General features: G+C 35.3%; 1 protein-coding gene across 2 annotated transcripts in view; it reads right to left on the bottom strand.

Moving 5' to 3' along the window:
• Positions 1-27,968, bottom strand: part of lcor (ligand dependent nuclear receptor corepressor) — a 100,869-nt gene that overhangs the window by 50,491 nt on the left and 22,410 nt on the right. The window contains exon 1 of one of the 2 annotated variants that reach the window (XM_044114771.1): positions 10,466-10,539. The exons of the other annotated variant lie outside the window; for it this stretch is intronic. The gene's annotated coding sequence lies outside the window, so the exon portion shown is untranslated. Of the gene's footprint in view, positions 1-10,465; positions 10,540-27,968 lie in introns of those variants that run through there. 2 annotated transcript variants of the gene reach the window in all.

The raw sequence follows: 27,968 nt of genomic DNA, 5'->3' as shown, positions 1-27,968 counted from the left end.
TGTTACTGAAAATGTCTCTAAAGCGCAACTGATGTTACGTTCCAAAAGTTTTTGTAAGGAATCATTTTCCAGACACCAAAAACTTATTGGCAAAAACCGGCTGGGTGTGATTTTTTGTTTGTGGTTGGTTTGTTTTTAGAAGCAAATTGAAGTACAAAAACACATAAAATGTTAACTTTGAACCATAGATCCCCTTTCGAAAACAAAAAAAACAACATTAGCATGTTTTTTCAACCCAAGACTGAACTCTTGGTTGGAGTAGAAATGAAATAATGAAATGATCACTTCAGGGTCTGCAGGTAGCAATTCTCAGTTCAGCGTCCTAATATGTGGGACGTTTGAGTGTGAAATGCTCGTTTCCACGCGCAGAAAAAGAGGCAACAATCACACGCTAAATGCCCTTGCTAGCATCAAAGGGCTGTGAAACTGAAATCTTTGTCTGCTTCATTATCTCCTTACACAGAGTCACAGAGTCCATTCTTCCACTTGTAATTATTATCAAGTTCTTGGCAAACGGAGGTTGGGCTCTGATGATCGAAACTGCAGTTTATTTCAAGATAGCACAAGTATAATGGCCCCAGTGTTTAACCACAAAAAAAAAAAAAAATCTACAACACAAATGAGACATTCTACCAAATAGGACACATCCGGACTGAGATGGAAAGCAAACATGGGTGACATCTAATCTCATTAGTTCAGCTGAAGTCAGCGATGTGTGCTGCAGAATTCATAACTACAGAATCAGGCTCTCTATCAGCGAGGCATTATCAGCACCGGGAAAAATGACCCATTAAACAAAAACGACTTCAGTGCATCGCAGAACTAAAGGAAGAAAAAAATAGTCTCAACATGTCAGATCAATCTGCCTCTCTAGCCAACAGGTTGGACTCATCCTCACAGTTTTCCTTGAGCTGCAACAGAACCAAGATATGGTGACTGAGCTGCATTTAAGTTGTAAAAACTAAAACTTCAGACTTGACCTGTCTTCTTTCTCTTTCTCCTGATCTCATTCCCTTTTAACTCTATCTTTACCCCTTTCTCTCCGTCTCTATATCCATAATAAACAAAGTGATTTCCAATAATGTATTTCTTAATATAAATATTTATCAACGGAGAAACTTTAATGTTCCAATCGGGAAAGTAAATCTGTTAGGTTTCTCCTTCACACTAACAGGACTTTTAAGCTCTTGGGCTGTTTTCACACCTGATAGTCCAGTTGTGTTGGTTCAATTTGGGAGCAAAATTGAAACATTTGTTTAATTTTCAGCTGGTGCAGTTTACTTTCACACTGCACTGTCAAATAGTCCAAACTAATTAAAAAATCTTTTCCCCTCCTCCCTGTGGAGGCGCTACACCAAGAACTACAGAAGGAAACACAAAAACCTCCAAAATGTAAACAAAATGGAGTGGCATCAGCTTTTAGTGGATTTAGGATTTCCCTTTTGTCTTTGGTAAAAGACTACTTTTTACCCAGAATGCCCTAAGTTATAGTCCGCTTCCTGCTTTTGGAGTGGCGTCTGATCCGCTTGGTGTTCACATATGCATTCCAGAGTTCACTTAAACTGAACAGAGACCGAGGTTTTTAGGTGGATCAGAGTTCACTTTATTGGTCAGAATTCGGTAACGCATTCATACCTCCGAACTAGAGTTTGATTAAAGCGGTCTAACCAGGGCTGGTGCAAATCCACCATTAGACTCGAGTCTTAAAGACTAAAGTCTCGGCTTGGACTCCTGGTCTGAGACTTGAATCTCAATAAGTTTTAATCTTATGTAATGAAGAGTGAAAGGAAGCCTGAATATGAGCTACACACTTGAGATTAGCTCTTGATTATCAGCCAGTGACATTGGTGGAACATTATCCTGTTGATGACTCCAAGCAATCTGCTCATGTTAGCTATACATGCATTAATGTGACCACATGAATATCTCTCCAAATGAGCACCGTATTAAGTCACTTAAGTAAACCTGTTCACAAGCAGAATATTTATGAATATTTATGAAGAGTGGAGGTCCACATTCAGCTATGTGACTTTAAAAACAGAATAAAAGAGAATGGAGAACCCAGACTCTGCTGTTTGGGAACATTTTGCTTTCTCAACTGACTTCAGAGACGGCAGGAGAAAAAAAAGATGCACTAAGCAAAAGCTGCATGTCAACAACATTCAACAGTGATTAGACGTATAACTCTCTGACTAACCAACTTACTTTAAAATGGGAGAACATGAAAGTAAAATATAATTGGTACAAAAAATATAATAAATTGGCTAAAGTTCCAACAGAGCTGCCTGTAGAGTTCAAGCAGCCGGTTGCTAATATTAGAAACTGGTCCACAGGAGTCTGTATGGCTGCAGACATTCAATCATACACTGTGATTGAAAGTAATAGATCCACATTATGAGCAGCATTTACAGCAATTATACCAGGTCTACACAAATACTAACTGTCCATGACAGGGGCAACAAGGTGCATCCAGGTTTCAAAAGTCACTGTTTCCACACAGAAAACATTTCCTGTCCTTCCATTTCTGCAGATTAAAGACCATAGAATGAGAAAATGGAAAAAGAGCCTGATTAACCAAAGATTTCTCTGATTCTAAAGAATAGAAGGTTTTGCATAGTTGGCTTCCTCCCACCTGCTGCTGTGCACTGCCAGTCAGCATACTGAAATAAGTTTTCAAGACAATTCAGGTTGAAAAAAGCACAGGCAGTCAGGACACTAAAAGTGTTTTCAGGCTGTATCGTCCGGTAGACTCGGTTCAATTTGGGACCAGCATCTGTTACACTTTCAGATGGTGCGGTTCGCTTTCAGACTTTGAGAAACCTGTTCCCCTCCCCGCCTGTGGCGGCGCTGCACCAAGAACCACTGAAGACGACACTGAGAGAAACTTCCTTCTTCACAAAATGTAAGTATATGGTTGTAGGATTTCTCTTCTGTTTTTGTTTTGTTTTTATTTACCCAGAATGCGCTACTGTCCACTTCCTGCTTTTTGAGCGGTCACTGGGGAATGTGGTGTTTGCATATCCATTCAAATCGTGATAGAGTTCACTTCAACCGATCAAGGTTTTTATGTGGACCAGAATTAGCTTTTTTGGTTCCAAATTAAGAGTTGGATTGCGCATTCACACGTCCACAAACGAACCAGACTTTCTCCAGACAATCTGGAGATTGATTAATCAATCAATCAATCAAACTTTATTTGTATAGCACATTTCAGCAGCAAGGCATTTCAAAGTGCTTTACATCAAATCAAAAACAAAACACAATGCAACATAGAATCAACAATAAAAACACAACACTAAATCAGATTCTGTCAATAAATTTGCAATTGATTACGTTTCAAATACAACACTAAACAAGTGGGTTTTTAGTTGAGATTTAAAGGAAGTCAGTGTTTCACCTGTTTTACAGTTTTCTGGAAGTTTGTTCCAGATTTTTGGTGCATAGATGCTAAATGCCGCTTCTCCTCGTTTGGTTCTGGTTCTGGGGATGCAGAGCAGAACCAGAACCAGAACCTGAGAGGTTCTGGAAGGTTGATACAACAGCAGCAAATCTTTAATGTATTGTGGTGCTAAACCATTCAGTGATTTATAAACTAACAACAATATTTTAAAGTCTATTCTTTGAGCTACAGGGAGCCAGTGGAGGGACTTTAAAACTTAAGGCAAACTAAACAGATCAGATAATCTAATCGACCATATAATATCAGATTGTTCAACTCTACTTACTCTATAGGGCACTAAATGTGAAAAATGTACAATATTTTGCAGAATAAACATTTTAAAATGAAACTTTTCAACGTTTTGGCTTAATTCTGTTTCGAAAAATCAAAAGAAACTAATATTAGTGATACATTTTTTATGTCTGTAATAATCAACATGTTATTTGCAGTAGAAATAACTGCTGCTTTTCACTTTCAGATAAAAGCAATTACACAGTGTTATATGTTTGATCCTTTTGTGTAAATACTGTGATCATGTGATATTGTCATTCAAGGTTATTGTAGAGTGAGAATCTGAAAGACCAATGCCGATCTACAACTTCTGCAATTACAGCTGATGTTAATGAATCTGAATACAAGAGCAACCTTTGTCGGCTACAGCTCATATTCTAAATCTGCAATTTAATGGTGTTTATGCAGTATATAATCTTTAAAATTAGAAATCATTATAAAGCCAAGACTTTGGGGAAAGACTTCTGAAAAGGAATGTTACTTCTGCAAACAATATTCTGACTCGGAGTCAAAAACATTAGTTCGAGTCAGATTTTTTACCCTGATTTTCTACCACGAATGTTCTGGTCACAAGTTAACTTCTCTAAAAAGAAAAAAAACAAAAACAACAACAACCATGCTTGAAATTAGAATTTTGCACATTTGTTCTCATTTCCGAATAACTAATTAAAGATCTGAAAGTGCAACAAAGAGGAACATTTTCACCGTGTAATACAGTTTCACCTATTTGTTTTTCTACAATGTTTCAATTCTTCCTGGAGTAAACATGACATATTTTGGGATTAAAGAGAGAAAATTGGTAGAAAGACAAGTTAAATTCTATAAAAGTGCTATTCTTTTACATACTAAAACATGTGTCAGACTCGAGGCCCAGGGACCAAATCCGGCCCAGCGTAACTTTTCATTCGGCCCTCTGTACTCATAAATAGAACCTTCAAGAGAACAGTGTGCTTAAATATTATTTTATAAATCAATTCAAAGCTGTTTTTATCAGTTTACTGCCAAATTGCACCAACTAGTCCCTCCAGTTTCTTGTGAATTATCGTGGAAATTCACACAAAAAAAACAAATCGCTGACTTTTTAGTGCCAATCATAATTGTGAGTATATTGTAGATTTTTCACAAGAATGGTGAAAATCATTAGATCTAAGTGACGGTTTACTACCACCTGCAGGAAGTAGTAATTTTTACTTAATCCATAATGATAGTCATAAAAAGTCACATTTACCATTATATGTAAGCAAAAAATATTTCTAAATTACTCCCACCAACACTTTTTATTGCAAAAGAAATCAAAAACAATCGTGGAATCCTGGAGGGATTGAGAAGATGTTAAATATTACTTCATTTTAAGAATTCATTTATGCTCTAACAGTTGGGGCTGGCTATTGCGCAATGAGGCTGTATAATTATATCGATTCTACAATATTTATCAATTTTTTTCCACCCTTGGAAGGTATTGATCTTTCACCCGCAAGTATCAATACGTTAACCATAGGGGTTCAAAGGCTTATCCCGTCTTCTTAACATGTCTGGTTTGTGACGGTGTAGCAGCAAGACTCCGCCTCCCGCAGTCTCACTTTCAACTTGTGCTTAAAGTGCACATTATAAACTACACCAGTTTTTTTAATTGTGTTAATAGGCCAAGTAAAACCGGACCTATACTAAAAAAGTAAATCATATTTTTCTGAACGCAAGAGAAATGTCAAAAACCGGCTTTTTCAGTAATGTGAAAGGGAATGAGCATCCAAACGTAAAAAACAAAATGCAACATTAGATTCCTTTATTTTCGGAAATCTCAAATCTTCGTTGTTGTATTTTGCTGCTAAGAAACAGTAAAATTGCGCAAGTAACCGTGAAAGAGAAGTGGAACGGAGTAGCGGCAAAAGCAGTGAGATCGCGAAATTAATGCAAAGTTTGGCTATCGGAGCGACTAGTGGCGTCCACTTTGTCATTTATTTCAGCTTAGTGGTTTCTGTGTTGTATATATAGTATTACCTGAAGAATGAATGCTCAGCAGGCAGTGGCGCTCTGTTTTGAGCTGAAAAACGAAGAGGGGAAACCCGCAGCCGCAGTGAGGATTGTCATGATGACGATGGAGGATCGATCATTCTTATTAGCAACAAAGAGTATCAGAAACTGAGAGTATGATGAGATCCTGGCAGTTTGAGAGGCAGCTACTCAGAGATCCAAGCAGGGGAATGGCGGCGCTGCGCAGCTGCAAGGAGTCCATCACTACGGGGTGAGGCAGAGCCACTCCCCCAGCAACTAGTAGTAAACAGCTTACAGCCACTCTGGGCTAACTCCGGGAGCCAAGGTAGAAAAGCCTTTTCCCTATGGTCCAAAAGACTTTTTTTAATCCAAAACGCAGCCACAGTATGTCCAAAAGAAAACCATAAGTGCAATCATTTGCATATTGAGAGTCTACAGAGGCTGATAATCTCCCCACTCGGTTCCTGGATCACTGTGGAAACTTTGAGTTTTATGTCAAATCCACATGAATTAAATGACAGAAACTAATTTTCTCACGGCATCTTTGATTCATTTTCTCCAGCTGTAGACTATTAGACTCTGTCCAATCAGAGTCAGGTATTGTGTGGTTGGTGCTTTTAAACAGTTTTCAGTTGATTAAATCCAAGTCTATGAACACAAAATGTCATTGAAATCACTCTGTCCATCTGAAATCTTTCAGAAAATCGCAAAAGTTCATCAAATCGTATAGTTTGCCAAATATTGTAATACATATCGTATTGTGATCAGAATATCGTATCAAGAGATTATAGAATCACTACGCCCCTATTGCGCAATAACACAGGTTTTATCAATACATTCTGGCAGAACCGGCCCCTTAAGAACATTCATGATCTTGATTTGTCCCAAAAGCAAAATGAGTTTGACGCCCCTGGTCTAGCAGATCAGCACACCAAACGTGAAGCAGAGCTCAGATTAAAGTCCAGATCTTAATCCAGAAGAGAGAAATTTCACGCCAGCACTGAGACACCCTTGACATTTGGATGAGTTTGGATCGTTGATCTGAAGCTCAGTCTCAGAAATCACTGATCTGCAGCTCAAACAGAGAGATTACAAATGAGACTCGGCGACTCTTTTTCATGCAGGGTCTCAGACATCATGGGAGCCTTTTCAGCTTCATTACATGCTGCCCTCCCTCCACCTTCTCTTGGCCCTTAAGAGGGGTGGGGTGGATTTTTTAAGCCCTTAATGCCAATGATTAAAAGCCAAAGGCTTCGCTAAAACTCTGCGTAAGTGTTTCAGTGTGCCTGTGTGCGTTTTTAAGGCGATACGGAGCAGAGGGGACAGATGTGGGACATCAGCCGCCTAGAGCTGTTCCGATCATGTTTAATCCCCCCTCCATGCTCCCAATCCCAGCTGCGCTAAAAATTTCTAAGAATTAGAAGAAAAAAATAAAACATTTTGAGGGATTTTTTTTAATATTAAAAAATCAGGAACGACCTGCTGGAACAAAACTGAAAAATGTCCCTATTAACTAAAAAACACATACAATAAAAATGAATAACTATTAAAAATGGTTCATGCACATGTAAATTTCTAAGAATAAAAAAAACAAAAACATTTCTGTAAAATTTTTTTCAAAATGAAAAACCACAGAAACCCTGCCAGCTATGCTAGTACAAAAAATTTAAAATGTCCCCAACACCAAATAAAAACAAATTACAGCAATTTAAAAAAGGTTAATGTACATGTATTATTTGAATTGTATGTAGGATTATAAAACAGCAACAAGCAAAGACTTACTGAAGAATCAGCCTTATTGACATTGACTTTAATCCACTAAATCCAGAGCAGCTTCCTAATGCAATGTTTTATATTACAAAGACATAATCACAGAACAGCCAATAAGAATAATATAAAATATGACTAGCATCTATTTAACCAGAAATTACGTTGAAAATCTGTTTACATCAAGACTTTATTTAAAATAGACATTTTATTTTAAAAAAAAAATGTCTCTTTAAAACTGACAGAGAAAATAAAGCTTCACTTTTGCTGTGCTTTATAACTAATATGGCAATATTTATATATATAAAAAAGAAAAATGAAAATAATGTTGGTAACAATTTCAGCAACAAAAAAATAATAAAAATCCTGAAAATATTTTGTATATATATTTGAATATTTGTATAATTTTAAAGTCGGGTTGATCCACAGAGTTTATTTCTTATTTCTAAGTTCTTTTTATTTTTCTCATAAGTACTTTGATTTAAATAATTAACTAAAGTGAGTTAATACAGATCTGTTTTCTGCTTGATAAAACAGCAAAACAAAAGTTTCATTAATAATTAAAACCCATTAACCAAACCAGTCCTAATGTTCAGAACACATTTCTTCTTTCGGTTAAATATCAACGAAGCCATATTTGTAATATTTCCACTCTTCAGTTTACACAGGAAACAAACACTGTAAAACATTTGAGCAGCATTTAGTTGTGTTTGCTATACTCTACTTTTTAAGTCAAATAAATTTTGCGAGTTTTAGATTTAGAACCTAAATGTGTGTTTGTGAAAGATAAGCTTACAGCGATAAGTTGTGTTAAATTTTTTGTCAAACCTCAAAGAGTTGAACAAACTAGAGTTTTTAGGATAGCACCTAAAAATATTTCCCAGTGTGCTTAGCGGCATGTTTTTAGATCCTGTTATCCTGAGTGAAATGGACTGTTGTGTGTCATTAAGGCAAATGTTCATTTTAATCCATTTGTCTGATAATGTTCTGTTCACACTAAATATTTTTGGGCAGAATTCATTGTGATATTTAATAAAATTCATTATTAAATCAGAAATTTTGTTCATGCAATTTCAAACGAGAGTTTAGATTATTCTAAAGTAAAATAGATATTTATTTTAAATTGATATTATGAGTGAAATAATATAGAAATGTGGCTTTTTAACTAGGCGATTGCAGCTTTATTCTTGAATGATGTGAAATAATTATTTGGTTTAAGTTAAAACTCACAATTAATTAGAACTAAAAAAAACAACAACAATATCTTCTTGTTGTTGAATCAACTTGATGAACTTTAATTTTGGCAATAAAACCAAAACAACTTTCTTTTTTACTTAAATTGCATTTTTTTAAAGCAGCAGGTGAACCTTCATTTTCAAGTTAAACCACCTTCAAATGTTTTACAGTACAATCTCAATCTAACTATGAAACATATCAGAAATATATCACTTAGAGGTTTGAGCAGAAGAAGCAGACATTTTCATGACTATCATCTGGAATAAAGGGACATTATGGTTAAAAACTGGATTTTAATGAGTCAGAATGACCGAAGTGTTTCTGGGTCTTTCTGTCACAAACAACCATTTCTTCTCCTCACTCAGCCAGCTAGAAAAAAAGAGCAGCTCTATGACTGCACAATATATCGCAAATATGTTGGAATTTTAATTTTAGTGTGTGTAATATTCAAATTCCAAGGAGCCGAATGGAGAGTAATAACTCTTGGCTTATATATGAACTTGCATTTTTCATGTTAATGTAATATTTAGCTAGTTGGGCAAAGTGTCATGGCAGCAAATGCTCACACTACACACAAATGACAAAATTGCTCAAAATGTTAAAGGTCACAAAGTGGAGGAAGAACAGATAGGAAAGGAGAAAATAGGGAAAAACATCATCGCAATTTTCACAAGATTTTCTACTGTCATGGAGACATTTTGAATGTTTCCAGCTCCAGAATTCATAGGAAATGATGGCTTTATAACTAAAATATAAGCACCAATCTCTCTTTGTCTATTTCTATGTTCTGCTGATTTGAAAATAATGTTGGTAACAAGCTAAAAACTAAACAAGCTAGCTAAACAAGAATAACCAAACATCAGAAATTGCTTCACATTCCATCCAAAAAGCCAATTTACTTTCATACATTTTGCTTTTTTTCTATATGTCTTTCTTTAAATATATATATATATATGATCAGCAGGAAACTGGCACCATCTTTCAATTTAACATCATTTGCTAGCTCATCATTTGCATTTCATGTGTCATATTTGCCATTTACCTTCTCAACTTCCCAATTTGAGAAGTTCATCTCAAACTGGAAAAGAAAACTGCTAAACTGAAAATTATTCTTAAAAATCTGCCTCATTTGCTGAATCTGATTTTAAACTAACACATACAATGAACAAATATTGTAGATAACAGACTTAAGACTACGTCTGCTAATAACAATTTGGTAGTCTATTAAGTCAATAATTCCTTAATATTGTTGATGACGTATTAGTTCAATTGCCAAATTATTTCACTAAAAACATGGAGAAAAATATATTGTTCTAAGTGAAATAATCTGCCAGTGGAACTAGGTAAGGTATTATAGACTTTAAGTTCATATATTTCACTAGTAAGTTGATCTGGTCTTATTTCAAGTGTGCTAAAAGTTAGAAATAGCTAGCTTAAAAACCGAACCATACTTCCTCCCTCCTGATGTGTTGATCTAATTACCGACTTTGTAAGGATTCACACCACATAATTTATATCACTATGTCATAAACAGTGTCTCCCTTTACACCAGACCAGCATTAAAAACGAACAGAAGAGATGAGATGCTAACCAGTTTTTTCCATACATGCTAGGCAACGTCACGGTGCGGCACTGTTTCCATGGTTACCAACGGTTAGCCCGTACCTTCCCCATAATGCGATATTTGATATCTTTCTCATCGTACTCACTTACAAAGTGTATGAACGTTAATATTCTTACCTTGTAAAAAGTGTTCGCAGCAAATCCGAGATTTCACCGAGGGCTGACAGTCATTATTATAACTGACAGCTGCCAGTCGTTATGATTAACCGCTGCTACCCGTCGCCACCGTATCTGTCCTCATTAAACGTCATAAAATAGAATTACAAGTTTGGTTTGTGTCCTTCTCTGTTTGCCCAGCCGACCGTGCAGCATCCTCTGTCCACTTTTAAAGTGAAATCAACTAAATAGAAGCAATATTAGGTCACAGATGTCTGTTTTTAGACTAGGTTTAAAGAAGCGCATTGGTTGTTTGACCGTCATGGCGGAGTGGGTGGGGTTCTGGAGAATGTGACGTCACGCGCAAAGGGTTTTAACGGTTAATCGCTGTGGCAGAATTATTTCTCATAGTTTTAAATTGGGAATGGGGCTTTCTCTCCCACTTAGTGCGACCTCAGTAAAATATATAAATAAATAAAAATAAAAACCCAGTTTAACTGTGCTCCTCACCGTTAAAAATTTGCTAGCTTTTAATAAAGCTAGCAAAGGCTACTTAATTTTACTACAGAAAAGCTTCAAATCTATAGAAATATGAGCAACGTCTCAGCAGAAGCTTACAGTTAAAGTGACCATTTTTCAGTTTTTGTGGACGTAGCTGCTGTCTATGCAGTAAACCGGCTTACTTTAATGCATCAAACACAAAATGCACATTCTTTCCCTTTTCACCTGTCAATCTTTCACATGAAAGCTAAATTATAGTAAGGTATAAAGTGGGTCAGGCAGCATAAGAACAAGGCTAAGGTGGATTAATCACAGAGAAAAAGGGCCAACAAGGAAAATTCTTCTAAAAGCAAAGTTGGAGATCTCAAAAAAAGCCACCTTGGAGCGCTTGGTGTCACTCTGTAAATGTTACATTTCGCTCTGTCAGCGTGAGCTCCAGCTTGTAGGGAAAGCCAGACCTTGTTCTGCTAAAAACCTTTATTCTGACCTAATTTTTCCTCAGCTCTTAGAACACACGACGCGATAAGTTAAACTGGATTCTCATTACGCCAGTCTACATTTGGAAAAGGGGCAAAGTGAAAACACAAAGGATGTGATGGAGCTGAAAAGGAAACGGTCCCGCTGTGACGTCTCCTCCCCCTCTTACCATAAACACACTGTGCAGGCTTTTACTGGGGCCTCATGCTGACTGCAGGCGTGTGTGTGTGTGTGTGTGTGTGAGCACAAGGCATGATTGTGCCATGTGTGAGTGCTAACATGGAGTACATAAGAGCCGGTGAGAAATGTTTATAATCAACAGAGAGATTAGTGAAAGGCAGAGGAAATATTATTGTGTTAAATTTACCTTAAACACGCAGAAAAACCTTTGACATTTGTATTGGAAATGTCACAAAGAAAAAAAAACTTGAATACACAAATCTAAAACTTATATTGTCTGATAGGCTCTATTCAAACCAAAAAAAGGCAGTTAATTTCTATCTAGGGTTGAAACGATTAATCAGATTAATTGATTATTGAAATAATCATCAACTAATTTAGTAATTTGGAGTATGCAGACTGAAAAAGAATACATTTTCTGATTAAACAAGAAATTCAGAGCAGTAATTACACCAAAGCTGTACAAAATGTATAATTAAGACAAAAAATCTTTATCTGTAAACATGTTTTACTTAAAACTCCTCAAGTGGTCTAATAGTTTTAGATTTTACTGTGTAATTGCATTTTAATCACTAAAATTTCCTCTTTTTTCATAACAAAGGAGTTTATTTATTTGTATTTTTTATTGTATAAAACTAGTTAAATGAAAACTATGGATTGTGCTGGTTTTTTTCCTTGTCTAATTAATTGTTAGTATAATCGATTACCAAAATAATCAATAGGTGCAGCTGTGTTTCTATTTCTAAAAATATATTTATTTTTGCTGTTTTAATTTCATCTCGTAAATGTATTTCTTTGCATCTTGATTAAATAAAAAGGGGAAAAACTACTCCCCTCAGTCTTTCACGCTGAAATCAAACATCCAGATTGACTCATTAAGAGAAATGCAATCCATAGAAACAACGTGACATTTTTTAAAAATTTTTTGCAGTTTTGAAACATCTATGAAAAATATGTGAAAGTCTGTTTAGCTGAATCTTCTCTGTTGAAAACTTTACAGAGAAAGCAACAGATTTCTGAGCTCTGCTGCTGTGAAATATTGCATCTTAATCTTATTCCAGAAAACTGTAGTTGTGTCCTACTTTTGTTGGATGACAACATCGGGATTAAATGATAAAGATCTGGAAAAACTGTGAACAAACTTAGCAAGCAAACACAGAGACACTCACATTTAATGACGTCACTGAACTGGAGCGCTTGAATTAAGCAACGTCAACATAAATGCTCCAACATGTAAGAGATATTTCAAAATGTATCCAAATTGTACAGAAGGTTTAACAGTGAAGAATTTTAGCTTTTAGCTAGTACAACATAAAACAAACATAAAAATGCTAAAGAAAAGAATCAAATGGGAATTTAAATATCTGATATTCTAATTTAATCCAGTAAACCAGCATTTACAGTCCTGAATCCAGCTACATAAAACATGAACGCTAACTGATCGTTTTTTAGACATCAGTACTCTAGAAAATTTGTCCTTTTTTTAAAGAACCACCATTTAATCTTCATTTTAATTTCTAGGTTGAAAGTAAAAAAAAAATGTTTTAAATATTAGCAGATTCTGCTTGTTGTTTATGGAAAAAGACAAAAACTGACATAATTTCCAACCTAATGCTGAGAAAAATAGATTCAAATAAATATTTCTGCTGCTCATAACATCAACCTGTTGTGGAAATTCAATGCAATAATTCTGTGAAAAAGAAAAAACTAAAACCTGAATCTATTACGTCTCTCTGTAAACATAAGTTGGTTCTTTATCGTTTTGAGCCAAAGTTACTAAACATTTTGCAGACCTTTTGAAGCTCTCCAGATCCCGTTACGCATCTCCAATAATCTTCACCAACTCCAGAGTTGGGCAGTAACTCGTTACATTTACTCAGTTACAACAACTATTTTGAAATAATTTACCTTTAGTAGTTTATTTACACTGCCTTTTTTTTTTTTTTTACTTGAGTACTTTTATTATGACATAGCTCTACTCTTGAGTAAAATTTCTAGATTTTCTACCCACTGAGTGAAAAACAAACGTTTTAACCAAACAGATCACCAGACACAGACACACACCTTTGTTAAAGTTTAAATCAATTCTTTAGTGTAGGAAACTGATTTTGAATTTTTTTTGTTTTGCCTCAGATCTCTCTGGTCTTCTGGCTTTGGTTCTGGTCTAATAGAACCAGAAGCAAACATGGAGAACCAGCATTCAGTTTCTATGCACCTCAAATCTCGAACAAACTTCCAGAAAACTGCCAAACAGCCAGAATACTGAGCGGCTTTAAATCTAGACTAAAACCCTACCTGATTAGAGTTGCTTTTGATTAATAATCAATGAAAAATTAATAGCGATGAGAAAATGTAATGCTTCAATTATTGACTGTTTGTTCTGACTTTGTATTTTTGTGGTGTAAAAACTTTGAAATGCCTTGTTGCTGAAATGTGTTGTACAAACAAACTGATTTATTGTCATTTTCATCCTGAAAATACCAAACTTCCATTTACATTTATATTTTGGCCCGTGTGATGATCTAATTTTTAAATATTAAATGACTGATAATTTGATCAGTTACTCAGTACTTGAGGAGACTTTTTACCAAATCCGTTTTTTTCTTGGCCACGTTTTACTTTTACTTGAGTAAAAATATGTAGAAGTAGTTCTGCTTGAGTCCAGTTCTTAGTTACTCTGCCCATTTCTGACTAACTATGTCTGATAAGCAGCAACATGAACTTAACTGTGGATCAACATAAACAACAAAAGTTTAAAAAACAAGAAGTTGCTCTTTTTCTGTCACTCCAACTCCAAACAAATACTAACATCAAATCCAAGACGCCTTCCAGACTGTCGGACCAATGAATGATTATTTATCAGAACTGAGATCTTCCCTGAAGCTGAATCATTTCTGATGAGATTTCTTAACCCAACCCGGAAAACAAACTCAGTCTGGGATGATGCAGAACATAACCGATGTTTCTTTTACTCATAAAACTTTCTGTGAGCGTCTCTAGGTCCTTCATATTTTATTACACGGCAGTGACCACAAAACCATGAAACATCGTTGTCAGTATCTCTATCTCAACTGCAGCAGTTATGAACTTTCAACCTCAAAAAGACATTTATTGCAGTCAAATAAAATATCTTCTTATGGTTTTATTTGCAAACTAACCTTTTTCCAGTAAGTAACATATAATTTAATAACAAGTGCTTAGTGAATTTTACACTCCTTTCAAAAGACTAGTACTAAAAAAAGAATGTGTCACCATTTTAAATTTAAAAAAAGAAATTTTTACTTCTGTCACAACTTCTAGTTTTTCCAAATTATGTCATTTCTTTGTGTTTAATTAAAATGCTATTTTAGTTGTAACAGTGAGTTTCCTCTGACTGTGAGTGATAAAAACATTTTGGAGTCTAATAGAGAAAGTGTCAAGAGAAAATGCCTCCTGTGGACAGAGCTGCAGATTAGGGTCATGGCAGGGAGGCCTTCTAATCTCAAAGACTTTGGAGCGCATTGCAAAAGAGGAATAATCATCAAAAAAATCCTTTTACAAAAGCTGGTCAGCAATTTCAAGCATTTTGTTGCTTTAAAGCCAATAAAGACTTTTTCATGGGTTCCTGAGACGGGTGTAAATACTTTTTGGCATGTTAACAAGTAACAATCAGTGAAGATATAATTATTTTAAATTATACCCTCTGTACTTTGTCTTAATTTTGTGTGGAAATTCCTGTCAGAAAACATCTTTCAAATTAAATTAACTTGAAATCTAAACCTCCCAGGGGTGAATAGTTTTTTAATAAGGAGTTTTTAAAAAAAATTATGCACATAAAGCTTTGAAACTCACCTGAAATATAAATAAAGATACACCGTGTGCTGTTTCAAAACCATGTCGATGTGTTTCAGACTAACAATAGAAATCACATTAAAAAGCAACACCTTAGAGCTCGCAAGAACATAGAAACAACGCAGCAGAAAAACATTTTTTCACCGCACAATAGCTGCTAGCTCCTCGAAGGAAATTATGCAGAGCAAGAGCACACACACACACACACACCCACACACACACACACACCCAGCATTGTATCTGACAGATGTGAGGATTGTTGAAATCTGAATGAGTTCAAGAGGTCAAGGGGCCCAGAGCCGATGAAACAAAGACATATTTTGGAGTGTTTTGTTGATGTGTTTGTGCAGAACTTGAATGCTGTGTGTTTGCAGTCTGAGACTTTTTGTTATCATATGATTTTCACATGAAGTTGTATTACTTACTGCCAGACAAACCAAACGGATGGACTAGGGACAAAACAACTGATTTGCATTTATTGAGGCAGATAAGATAAGAGTAGAAATAAAGTATTTTGTGTTCTAAAAATTAACTCAATAAAAGCGTTACTATCCCCCCAATTATCAGTAAATAAATTTCAAAAAAAGACAACCTGGCACTTTTAAACTAAATGCTTCAAATAGCCAAGGTTTCTTTGGATGAAACTGTTCACAAGTGATTGTTTAATGATTTTAACATTTAAAATGTTCAGATTTAGACTCAGTATTAATAATAAGGCTAGATTAGAGATCATGAGAAAAGAAGTACAAATGAGTGTTAAAATTTATTACATTACGTTGTCCTCAGAGAGAGAGATGGGGAAAGTTTAGTTTTCATAGGTAAACTAGTTTTTTGTTTTGTTTGTTTTTTTCAAAATTGTAGTGTTTCCATTAAGAAAACTTATTTTGAAATGTCAAATTGTGCAATTGACAAAACACAGTTCGGTGTGGAGTTCTGCTACTTGTTAAGAAGACTCAAAATTACCATTTCCAGCATCAGTGAGATTGTTTGAAGTTAAGGTCAGTGAAAGACGAACGTTAATACTAAAACAATATATAGAAGAAAACAAGTTTCTATAAAATGCTGAGACATATCTGCAGCTCATTGGGACTGCGAGAGAGACCAAGACTTTGAACTGATAACAAGAAGGCTGATCAAAGTTTCTATTCCTTTTATAACTTCAACTTCTGTCATACAAATAATCAACACCAGGAGGCTCAAAAATACTTGGAATGTTGCTCTTATAGTTTTATATTAAAGTTCCTGTAAAGGAAAAGATTAAAAATTGATGCAGAAGCTTTACAAAAACAGAAACTATGTCACAAAATTCTCACTGGTACATCTATAATTTAAACTGTGGGGAACAACATTTGTTTTGTCTTTTTCCAAGGACAGAGAACATTTTTGTCCAAACTAATTTATTACTGCCATTTAGTTGCCTGTGGGATGGGAGTCACATGCTACACCATCTTTAAGATCCACACATGATTACAGTCTATACACTTCTTTCCCTGGAGGAAATAATCTGCACTGCTCCATAAAAGGAAAGACTGGGAGGATAACGACAACTCCTGGCAGGAACAGATGTACATTCTCCAACATTGATCCAACAGTGGAGTGAAAAGCAGATTTATTTAATTTAGGTATTTGTATTTGCATAATTTGCAACCTGGGCTCCAATAAGAGAATGCATTTCAGGCAACAATGTGATGATTATGTAAGACATGGTTTATTGTTGGAGTTGTTTGAGTCAAAGCCAAAGTACTCTAAAAAAAAAAAAAACATTGTTAATGACATCACAGATGATCTGCCCGTCTCTCTGCCTGAGGGCAAAAAGTCATTCGCTAACGATGACTAGCATTAGTTTTAGATGAGTTATCAATATAACGAGCCAACTCTTAAATCTACACCTAATATAAAATAAAAATGGATGTAATCCTTTGCTACTAATTGTCAACAACACAATAACTGGACAACAAGGTTAAAAAAAGCTTTAATTAAAAATAAAATAGCAAGGCAGAGGCAAGAAGTTCAGTTATGCTAGCAGCTAGCTTGACTTTGACAACCGTAACATGTGATGAGATGGTGTGTTCTGGATCAGTTAAAAAATAAAAAAGACAACGTAAGCACCAACTCTGACAGATCATCAGTAAAGCCGGTGTTTAAATTAGCTAATCTACCACCACAGTGTTAGCTTAGTTAATAGCAGCAGTAGCCAATCTAATTAGTGGATTAGCTAATAGGGGTTGTAGCTAATCTACCACTTATTAATAATTGCAAAATAAATACTAAGCCCAAAAAAACCATAAAACTGTAACTGACTGACTGTTCTATTCTTCGTGTGGGAAATGTTTGAGTGTTTTTGGTGTCCAATCCTGATAGAAATAGTGGCGCTGCTGTCAGTTGCTATGGCAACAAGTCTGTGTGTAACACAGAGAGCGAGAAAAAAGAAGAATACAAATAGTTTTGAGTTATTCTTCAGTGGTTTGTCTGGGAAAATGTTTGTTTTTGGGGAAACTCTTGAGTGTCTTTTTCGTGTTGAGTTATTGTTGGTTGCTACGGCAACGATACCACGTGCAGCGTAGAGAACAAGAAAAGAGTGGGTTTGGGTTGTTCTTCAACAGTTTTTCAGCGTTATTTTTCCCTTTGCTGTGGTGCACTGCACTAAATTAATCAAACCTTCATCTCCAGGTTTCATTTAGTGAATAGAGTTTTTTTACTGCGGCAGCGCGGCTGTTGGATGGATGTAAAAGAATTGTCTTTTTGCCCTCCAGGGCAAAGACAATGTGTGAAATTTCCAGATGTAAACAATAACATGTAGGGGGTCCATATCAGTGTTTCCTATTTCTTCCGCCTCTTGTTCTGAACTGAATCTGGAGAAGATGTGTGTGTATCAGACACACAATGGCAGAATTTCAGAGTGAATCAAATACACACTTTTACTGGTTTATCAATAAAACACATGGATATATAAAATGCAAAAGAAGGATAAATAAGATTCTACCTACTCATCCAACACACACACACTCATTCATCACAGAAGTCCCCCATGCTGAGGGGCTGAGACCTGCAGCCATGTTGGAGCTAAAGCTGAGGGCCACAGAGGGCATAATATGGACTAGCTACGTGATACACATACTTAAACACACCAGTACACACCCACACACACACTTTTTAATATGTATATATGCACACATAACCATATGCCTAATTTAACCCAAGTACACACACACTAACAAATCATGTTATCTTCCTGTGACCAAAGCAGGAGTGTTCAGATGAACATATGTGTATGTCACTGCAGGCACACAAAGTACATACACACACACACACACACACAGACACACGCGCACGCCCACACACACATATCACAGTACCCAGAAGGGCTTTAACAACCAGTCATAAATATTCCCTTTTTTATGAATCAAAGGTGCAGCACTCTTTCAGTTGACTGTGTGTGTATGAATCTGTGTGTGTTTGTCTGTGTAAACCACAGGGAGGCGAGTGCAGCTCACATTAATATTAGACAATATTATCACTAATACGCACCAATATTCTCTTTTGTGACTCCGCCTGTCAGTGCACACAAACAACTGCACTCCCCTTTCCAGTCCTCCCAGCTCCGTCATTATATAGCTGCAGGTATCCTTGAACTATTCCTCAAATGGTTTGTTCCCAATTTGTTTTTCCAGCGTAAAGGTGAAACAGTCCAAAGAGCCGCTGATAGGCCGAGGCACACCTTAGTCCACAAAAATGTTCACGACTCATTAACCACCTCCAAAACGGACGCGTTGTGAAATAATGTCACACAGTTAAACTCAACTGCACTTATCTTGACAGGCTTCTTTTTTTTAAGACTGACATCAGCAGTCAGTCTTTTGCAGGAAATTTTGCTAAACATGTTTAGCAAAATTTTTGTACTTCCGTTGGGGTTTCTTTTAAAAATAGCTAAAGTACTTAAAGAAACAAAACAAAACTTAGGCGTTAATTGGCAGTAAGTTAAAAGTGGAAAATGAGTTGTTTCAAAAACCTCCTGACAGTTAAATCACTTTCTAAGGGCACTGCGTTGTTACCTAGCAACTGCAGCAGAGCCCAGCCCTGTTACCTAGCAGCCAAAGTGGAGCTCCAGAATGTGTGGCCAGCAGGTTCTCCCACTGTACAATGGCTGCTGGAAAAGTGGACAAAGTGTTTTGTTGTAGATTTGTAATTGAGAAACCACTTGCTTCATTCTTGTTCATTGTGCAGGAGGCTCTACGTCTGCTTTTCAAAAATGTACAGTTATATAATTATGCATTTGTTTGGAGCCATTTTCATGAGCGAGTGAAAAACGTTGAGTTGTGGGGCGTGGTCAGTAGCAGTAGTAGGTCTACTAAGCAGTATATGGAGAATTACAAGCATGTTGACCTTGATACTAACATGCTAGCCTAAATGCCACTAGCATGTTGTCTTACTTTGACTTGATGCCATAAAACAGTGTGAAAGGAGCTCAAATAGGCAGAATTGACCAGAAAGTCCTATTATCAAAGTATTATTTTGTGCAAAACGTGATGAACATGTTTTGTGCAGCTCATAAACTTATATAAACCAGTTCAAGGAAACATAATAGGTCCCCTTTAAATAATTACTTGGATTTTGTTTTGTCTCCAGTAAAATTTTAGGGCTCCTTTAATAAAAGCACAGCAGGAATTTAATTAATCTGCACTTTCTCGTTTAACTCGTCAAAAAATATTTTTTCTCATCCTGAAATATCAGAATTGGAATCCAGAAACTGGAAACCATTTAAAATCGCTGTCTAAAGGTAACAAAGCCCAACAAGATAAACAGTGGGAACTAAAACATTCTTATGATAATGAGACCCCTCGATGTGAGAGGTCAGGGAAAAGGCCAATAATTCCCTCTGAGTTACAGCATTTTTACAGGCTCTATTTCTTTTACATTATTCACAGTTGTTTGCCCTTGTGGTTCTGATCTTGTGTACTGATTTATGTCGGCTTCAGCTCCCCAGAGTGCTTTCATTATGGTGCCAGTACCAGAGCAGGAGCAGATAAAGTGGCAAACTGCAACTGTGGGGATTACTTGATGATCCAGTAACCTCGGTTTCTCATCTGCCTTTTTAACTAAACAGGCAAAATATAAAGACACAATCAAAGACAATGTAATGTAATCTTTTACAAATTCGTGAGTATACCAATTTGTAAAAATTGGTATATTGCTGAGAACAGCATTCTTTAGTATGGATGCTGCTACAAACGGTTTGCTATTTTAAGAATAAGAGGTTAGGGTTTTTGTTTTAAAAACCTACAGCATGTAAGACAAAAATTAACTGCAGACTGTTTCATAATTCTCAGAGTTTTGAATCCAACAGAAAAAATAGCTTTAATAGCTTCATAAATCTAATAAATAAATAAATAAATAAAAAACAACCACAGATTACAAAAGTGCTTTTTATTATAAAAATTAACAAAAAAAAATTATGTAAAAGTAGCACAATAAACACAGCAGCTTGAATAGAGTTGGGAGAAAAATTTATCCACAGCGTAAAAAAGTGCTAAGTATATTAGTTAAAAATTTGTTTTTAATCTGTTAATTGTTGATCAGAACTATATATTTAATCTCTGGTTAATTGGTGCATCTCTAGTTATTATCATGCTATTAAAAAAAAACCCTAACAAATTAAGTCACTTATTTTTATCAATTTTATTTTAAGGCAAGAGAAAGGGAAATTAAAAATAAAATGTTGCCAGCTTTATTCAACTGTAAATTAACTAATGAGCAAATGTTTCAGTTTAGTATTTACATTAAAGTAATAAATGTTATTTTTGTGCGGTGTGACGGCTGAAAGCAACGGAGAAAGAGACACATTTCTAGCTCTGAGAAACGGACATCGTATTCCACATATAGCAGCCATAAAGCTACATGTGAGGGTTTTCTAAAATCTTCTAAAACCCACAGGCGCTTAAAGAAAACCTACAAAAGGGAAAACATACAGAAAGAAAAAAACCCAACTGCCTACGCCTCAATTAGGTCTGAGAGAAAAATATCTTTAGATGCTGCAGTAACACACCCTGGATGTGTGTGTCTAGACTTGCACACAATTATTCTGAAGGTGGGTGTTGGAAAATATACCTTGCAGGGTAAAAAAAAAAAAAAAAAGTTGCTGAATATAGGTGTCTCTTTGCAGAAATGAAATGAAATGATTCAAGAGATCCTTCAGCTTGCTGCAGACTCACAGACAGACTGTTTTTTTTTTTGGGGTGGGGGGGTTTGCTACTAGCAACTTGGAGTGACAGCCAGAGACACCATCGAGACGAATTGTAAAGAGAAATTAAGCAGAACAACATTCAGGGGGAAAGTTTGAAGACCATTTTACGGCAGGAAAAGCAAAATAAACGTGATGGTGTAACCTCTCCATGTTCGATTCAGAACCAGTAGGTTGACTTCACAACAGAAACGTTCAGGTTCTCTGTATTTGTTCTAACAACAGAGGAAATCAAACTGGTGTTTAACATCAATCCAGCAGCTTCTGGTCCTTTACATAAAATAAAAATATAACAGATAACCCTAAACAAACTACAAAGCAATGGCTCCCAATGAGCGGTTAGCAGCAGTTAGCAGTTGTAACATTAAACATAGCCAAAGTGGACAACATTAATAAAGAAAACAGCTAAAAACATAAACAAAACATAGCAAAATTACTCACAAAACACTGAATATAATTACATTAGTCTAAAATATATGTTAAAATATAATATTTTGTAAAGAAAACACAGATCTGAAAGCAATACATACCAACAGTTACCGACAGCAACAGGAAAAAAGGGGGAGGAGCTGTCAGGTACTGGTTGCTATGGTAACCACCAACCGCCAAGAGCAGCATAGCAGAACTTAAAACGGCAATAAATGTCTAGAAAGAGCACATGGGTACCGAATCCGGCCCACCATAGCTTTTTATGCGGCCCTCTAGACTCGTAAATAGAACCATCAAGATAACAGTGTGGTTAAATATTATTATATCAATCAATTCAAAGCTGTTTTTATCCGTTTACTGCCAAATTTCATCAATTAGTTCCTCCAGTTTCTTTGAATTATCATGGAAATTCACGAACAATCAACACTATTTCGCATTAATGCATAATTGTGAGTTTATTGCAAATCTTTTGCAAATTGGTTAAAAAAAAGAACACTAGATCTAAGTGATGTTTACTCCCACCTGCAGGTGGCAGTATTTCTTACTTGATACTGAGAGTCATAAAAAGCTGCCATCATCATTTACCATCATACATAAGCAAAAATATTTCTAAATTACTATCACAAATGCTGCCACAAAATCCTAGAGGGACTCAAAAGATGTTCAATATTATTTAATTTTAAGAATTTATTTATATTTTAAGCATTTAATGGGTTTTAATAATACATTCTGGCACAAAAGGCCCTTTAAGAACATTCACGATCTAGATTTGGCCCAGAAGGCAAAATGAGTTTCACACCTCTCGTCTAGAGACTAAACTAAATAAATTCAAACAAATATTTGACAAACTTCACATATATTATAATGTTTAAATAAAACCCGGTTACAGAAGAAGAGAAATGCACGTCATTGGAAGAGATGCTCAGAAAATGTTTATAAAAATAAAAATATCTGAGGCAAGAGGGAGAGGCTGGAGAAGTAATTGAAGGTATTTAGATGATGATGAAAGAAGATTGCTTGAAAGCCACAAAGTAAAGCAGTGCTACAAAGATAAGAGGCAGAGAGGAAGAGGCAGCAAAAGAAACAGAAGCAAACAAAAGTAGCATTTCTGTTGATTAAAACCAGAGATGGGCCCGGTCCAATAAAATGTCAGCATTTGACCCAGTACTGATGGGTCTGATGTTGTCTTTTCTTTTTAACAATTAATGGCAATTACACTGTTACCAGCTAATTCTGTGGGGAGATGCAGCAGCTATCTAGAGCAATTTACCAAAGTTTAGCTCCAGGAAAAGCCTCCCAGCTGAAAGCAGTCTTTAATCTGTTCTGAACTCTGCCGTGTCATGGTCAGCGTTCAGACAGCTGGATCAGAGCTTCTGCTTTATTGTGTCGTCTGTTTTCTCAAACCTCCAGTCGGTTAGATGAGACAGGTGACAGACGGCCACTCACGCTGAGCCCTGTACTGCTCTGCTGGAGGTTTCTTCCTGTTAAGTCTGTGTTTCTCAAACTAGAATTTGTCCCGCAGTAGCACAAAATCTTAACATAAACAATAGTAACAATTCCTCAAATGATTCTGGTACTTGAATTATTAAACTTCCCCGTGGTAAATTATCTACCTCGAAGCTTCATTTCACTATTTAGCGCACCATGTTCCGGCCAGGTGATTATTTGTGTTGCGTAGCGCTCTGACTGTTTGTAATTTAGAAATATAATAAAAGAAAAATAGACTTGAGATTCTTTGGCAGTAGATTTTCCAAAATAAATTATTTTATTTCAGGTGTTAAGATGCAATTAGTCAGAAATACAATAGAAGATGTTAGCTCAAATTGCTAGCATAGCTAACAGCACTCACGTTAGCATTTTCGCTAAAGCAAAATGAGGACAAGAAGGAGTTTTTAAGCAGTCTGGATCTAGACTAAGTAAAACTATGTGTGTGTGTGTGTGTGTGTCTGTGTGTGTTTGCAGAGCCTGGTGTGTTTGACATCTAATTCGGGATGACGTGATCACACACAGAGGAGAGCTGAGAACCGCCGGCTGTGTCACCTCCACTTTCCCTACAGTCCATGCATACAGTAACTTTCTGTGTGTGTAGGAGTGTGTGTGTGTGTTCAGTACAGTGTAGGTGAAAGCCAGATGGAAAAGCTTGTGAGCATTAACGTGCATCAAATTAAATTTTACTGTCCCACTGCACTGTGTAACCATGAATTACGCTCCAGGGTTGCCAGGTTTGATGTCCAGTTCTAACGACTAGTAACCGTGAGCTGATAAGTCCACAGTTTCACCTGTAATGACACTAATAACGCAGTGAAGCACAATCACAACCAAAGCTTGTGCTCATCCAGCTGCTTTAACAACCATTTGTTCAAAATTATTTCAAATGGAAAAATTTAAAAAATCAAAAATCTTGGGGCTTTTTCGTTTACTGATCTTTTAAATTTGCTGTTTAGACTACAAAATGTCTCCACAACCTTTGTTCCTGTCTGCTGTGATTTGTGGTTGTTATGATGCTAATTTAAACGCCATTGCTATTTTATGTTGCTAATGTTCTCTAACGAAACTGCTGGATTAATACCAGAGCTGCAACTAACCATTATTTTAGTAAGCGATTACTCTAACGATTAATCGTTTAATCAGATAACAAAAAATTGGAACATCTTACAGATTTTTTATGTAGCTACTCAAACCCTTTTATGCAACATTAGGAATACATTAAAAGAAACAAATAAACAAACAAATCAATTTATTTTTGACTCAGAAAATCAACATTTTAGTGCCTAAAATGCAAGAATGTAGTTTTACTTTAATGTATTTGAACAGGGTGAAGCTAAAACTGTTTTGGGTAAAAACAATATATATTTACAAGATGTTTTTATCTTGTAAGTAAATGCAAAATGTAGACGTACTTTGTACAGTTTTGACTTAATTACGGCTCTGAATACTTTTTTTTTCAGCAAATGACATTTTTTCTACTTCAGTTGTCGATTAATTGATAACTAAATTAGTTGACAATCATGTTAATAATTGATTCATCACAATTAATCCGATTAATCGTGTCAGCCCCAAATTATACACAGTTAAAACAAAAAATCTTACCAAGTAATTTTGGCCCAGTTTCTAGAGAAAATATCTTAGTTCACTTACAATTAGACAAACTAAGCAAAACATAGAGGCTTGTTATAAGAAAATAATTCCTTAATATTGATGAGAAAATCAATATTAAGGGTTGATTTTCCTTAATATCAACCCTTGTTCTATTGGCAGATAAATTAACTTGTGTTTTGTTATAGGTTTAGTAATCAGTAGCTATATCATCAATGTTAAGGAAATATTTACCGTATTAAAAACGAGTCCCTCTATCGTGCTAGAAGTTACTTGTATTTTAGTTTTATCTTATTGCAATTTTGATAAGACATTTGCACTAGAAACTAGACCAAAATTACTTGGTAAAATTTTGTGTTTTTACAGTGTGAAGAGATTAAAGGACACCCACCCGGATTCTGCTTATAAATAAGATGAGTTCTAAATGCAGTTGGTTGAACTTATTCTTATTTTGGGTTATTAACTTTTCACATTTTTATTTGCATTCAGACCGAGAAACCATGTGCAACTAATAAACATAGACATAACAAAAAATCCAGATGCTTTAATAACTTTACTGTGCAGCCATGCAAACACAGATGGATCAAAGAGCAATCCAGACCTTTGAACTTTAAACCACAACCTTTCTGCAGCGTGGTAAAGGTGAAAACCAGCAGTTACTACAGTTCAGAAACAATCACTGCTGGGTTTTTTACTGGAATATAATTTTATCAAGCATGATATAGTCAATGGAGCGCATTAATATCGTGCTGGCAGACAAAGTATTAATCATGTATAACAAAACTAACACAAAAACGAGCCAGATCAAACAGAAGAATGAAGTATCATGATGATACACCGGCAATATTTCTCATTGGTTCGGTTCATTTAACATAAACTCAAAGTATGAATTTAATTCTTCAAACATTACACTCTGTATCAATGTTTAGGACTCTTATTTTGAAGTAAGAAGAAGAGTGATTCTTTAGTTTTCTTCTTGTGTTGAAGTAGCGAGTTAGTAAAAATGCCTTTGGGGACCAAATAAGAAAAAAAATAAATAAATTGCAAATTATTAAAATGGTTAATTTTAATGAGTGTCGGGCAGGAAACAAACTGTTTGTAAACCCTGGTAATACAGTAACATTAAAAAGCTAATAATGCAATTATTAGCTATACATAATTATAATTAGTATCTGTGTTGTAGATTAAATACCTGAACAGAGATCCCTCAATTACATTTGTGAAACATTTATTTGATTTGTGAAAACACACAAAAAGAAGAATACAGTGGATCTCCGCTGATCCACAGTTCCTCATTAACTGATCCACTTATTGCAGCATAGCTCCAAATTATTGGACAAACTTAGACTTTTTATTTTATTTGCAGAGAATATCTAAAATATTCAGAAGAATCTAGTTGCTATGCTAGTTTTCTTTCTCACATTTCTAACTTTACAATGTCAGAAAATATCTTTATTAGTGTAAAGTTTTGCCTTTAATCTTGGATAATTGTCATTTTCTTCTTACAAGATAACAACTTTTCTACATCAGAGAATATTCAGGTTTCCTCTTACAAATCTGTGAAATTAAGTTTTGAGTTTTTAGGTGAAAATTTGCTCCTCTGTTGTAGGATTGGTCCATTTCTAGTTTATTATTCAGAATATTATCTCTTTTTGCAGCTCTGCTCCTGCACAAGCAAAACAAGTTGACATCAGCAGGTTAATTAGTCAGGCTGTCTGCTCATGTAGTCAGTCAGCTCATTAACAGACATTTGATAACTTCAGTTTTAACACCATGACTGTCTGTTTTACAAGAGCAAAAATATTTAAAACAGTTAAATTTGTCTAGCAAGAGAAAAGAGTCGGAGTCGTTCTTCATCTAGTAACCCCAATAATCGAGACAGGAAGGGCACACTGTAAAACAGCATTTGGTTGGGGCTTCCATCTTCTACTCTTTAAGTCAGATAAATTTAAAGTTTTAGATTTTGAACCTGAATGTGATTTTGTGAAAGATAAACTTACAGCAGTAAGTTGTGAACTTTTTATTAATTTTGTCAAACCTCCAAGAGATTAATAAACCAGAGTTTTTAGGTTAACACTTAAAAAACTGAAAGAAGAAAAAGACAGGAGTGGGAACTATTTCCCAGAATGCTTAGCGCCTTGTTTCTGTATCCTGAGGTGGAAGAGCGTTGCATTGATCTGACTCTTGTGTTTTATTAAGGAAAATGTTTATTTTAAAGCTTGAGGATAATGTTCTGTTCACACTAAATGTTTCTGAGCTGAATTCATTGAGATGTTTAATAAAATTTATTATCAGATCAGAAATTTTGTTCATGCAATTTGAAACAAGAAGTTAAATTATTCTAAAGTAAAATAAGTTATTTTATGAGTAAAATAATAGAGAAATGTGGCTCTTTAACCAGGTGAAGGCAGTTTTTTTCCTTGCATATTGTGAAATAAATATTTGCTTTAAATTGTAGCATCAAGTTAAAACTAACAATTCAAGATTAATGAACTTAAAAAACAATGTTTAGAAAACTTGCCTCTTGTTAAATCAACTTCATGAACTTTAATTTCTGTTCTGATTTAAAACCAAAACAATTTTCTTGTCGACTTAAACTGCCTTTTCGATGCAGCAGATGGACTTTCATTTTCAAGTTAATCCACCTTCACTCTGTGTACATATGCAAATTAACATATAAAAAAACGTGTCAATAAATAACAAATATTGTTATCTAGTTTTATTTTAACAGCAGAATAATTGGACTCCAGATTAATAGAAAAATTGCAAACA

The sequence above is a fragment of the Gambusia affinis genome, linkage group LG04, assembly GCF_019740435.1.
Source record: "Gambusia affinis linkage group LG04, SWU_Gaff_1.0, whole genome shotgun sequence".
Classification (NCBI taxonomy): domain Eukaryota; kingdom Metazoa; phylum Chordata; class Actinopteri; order Cyprinodontiformes; family Poeciliidae; genus Gambusia; species Gambusia affinis.
The sequence above is the reverse complement of the archived record's forward strand: the minus strand, read 5'-3'. Positions and strand labels throughout refer to the sequence as shown.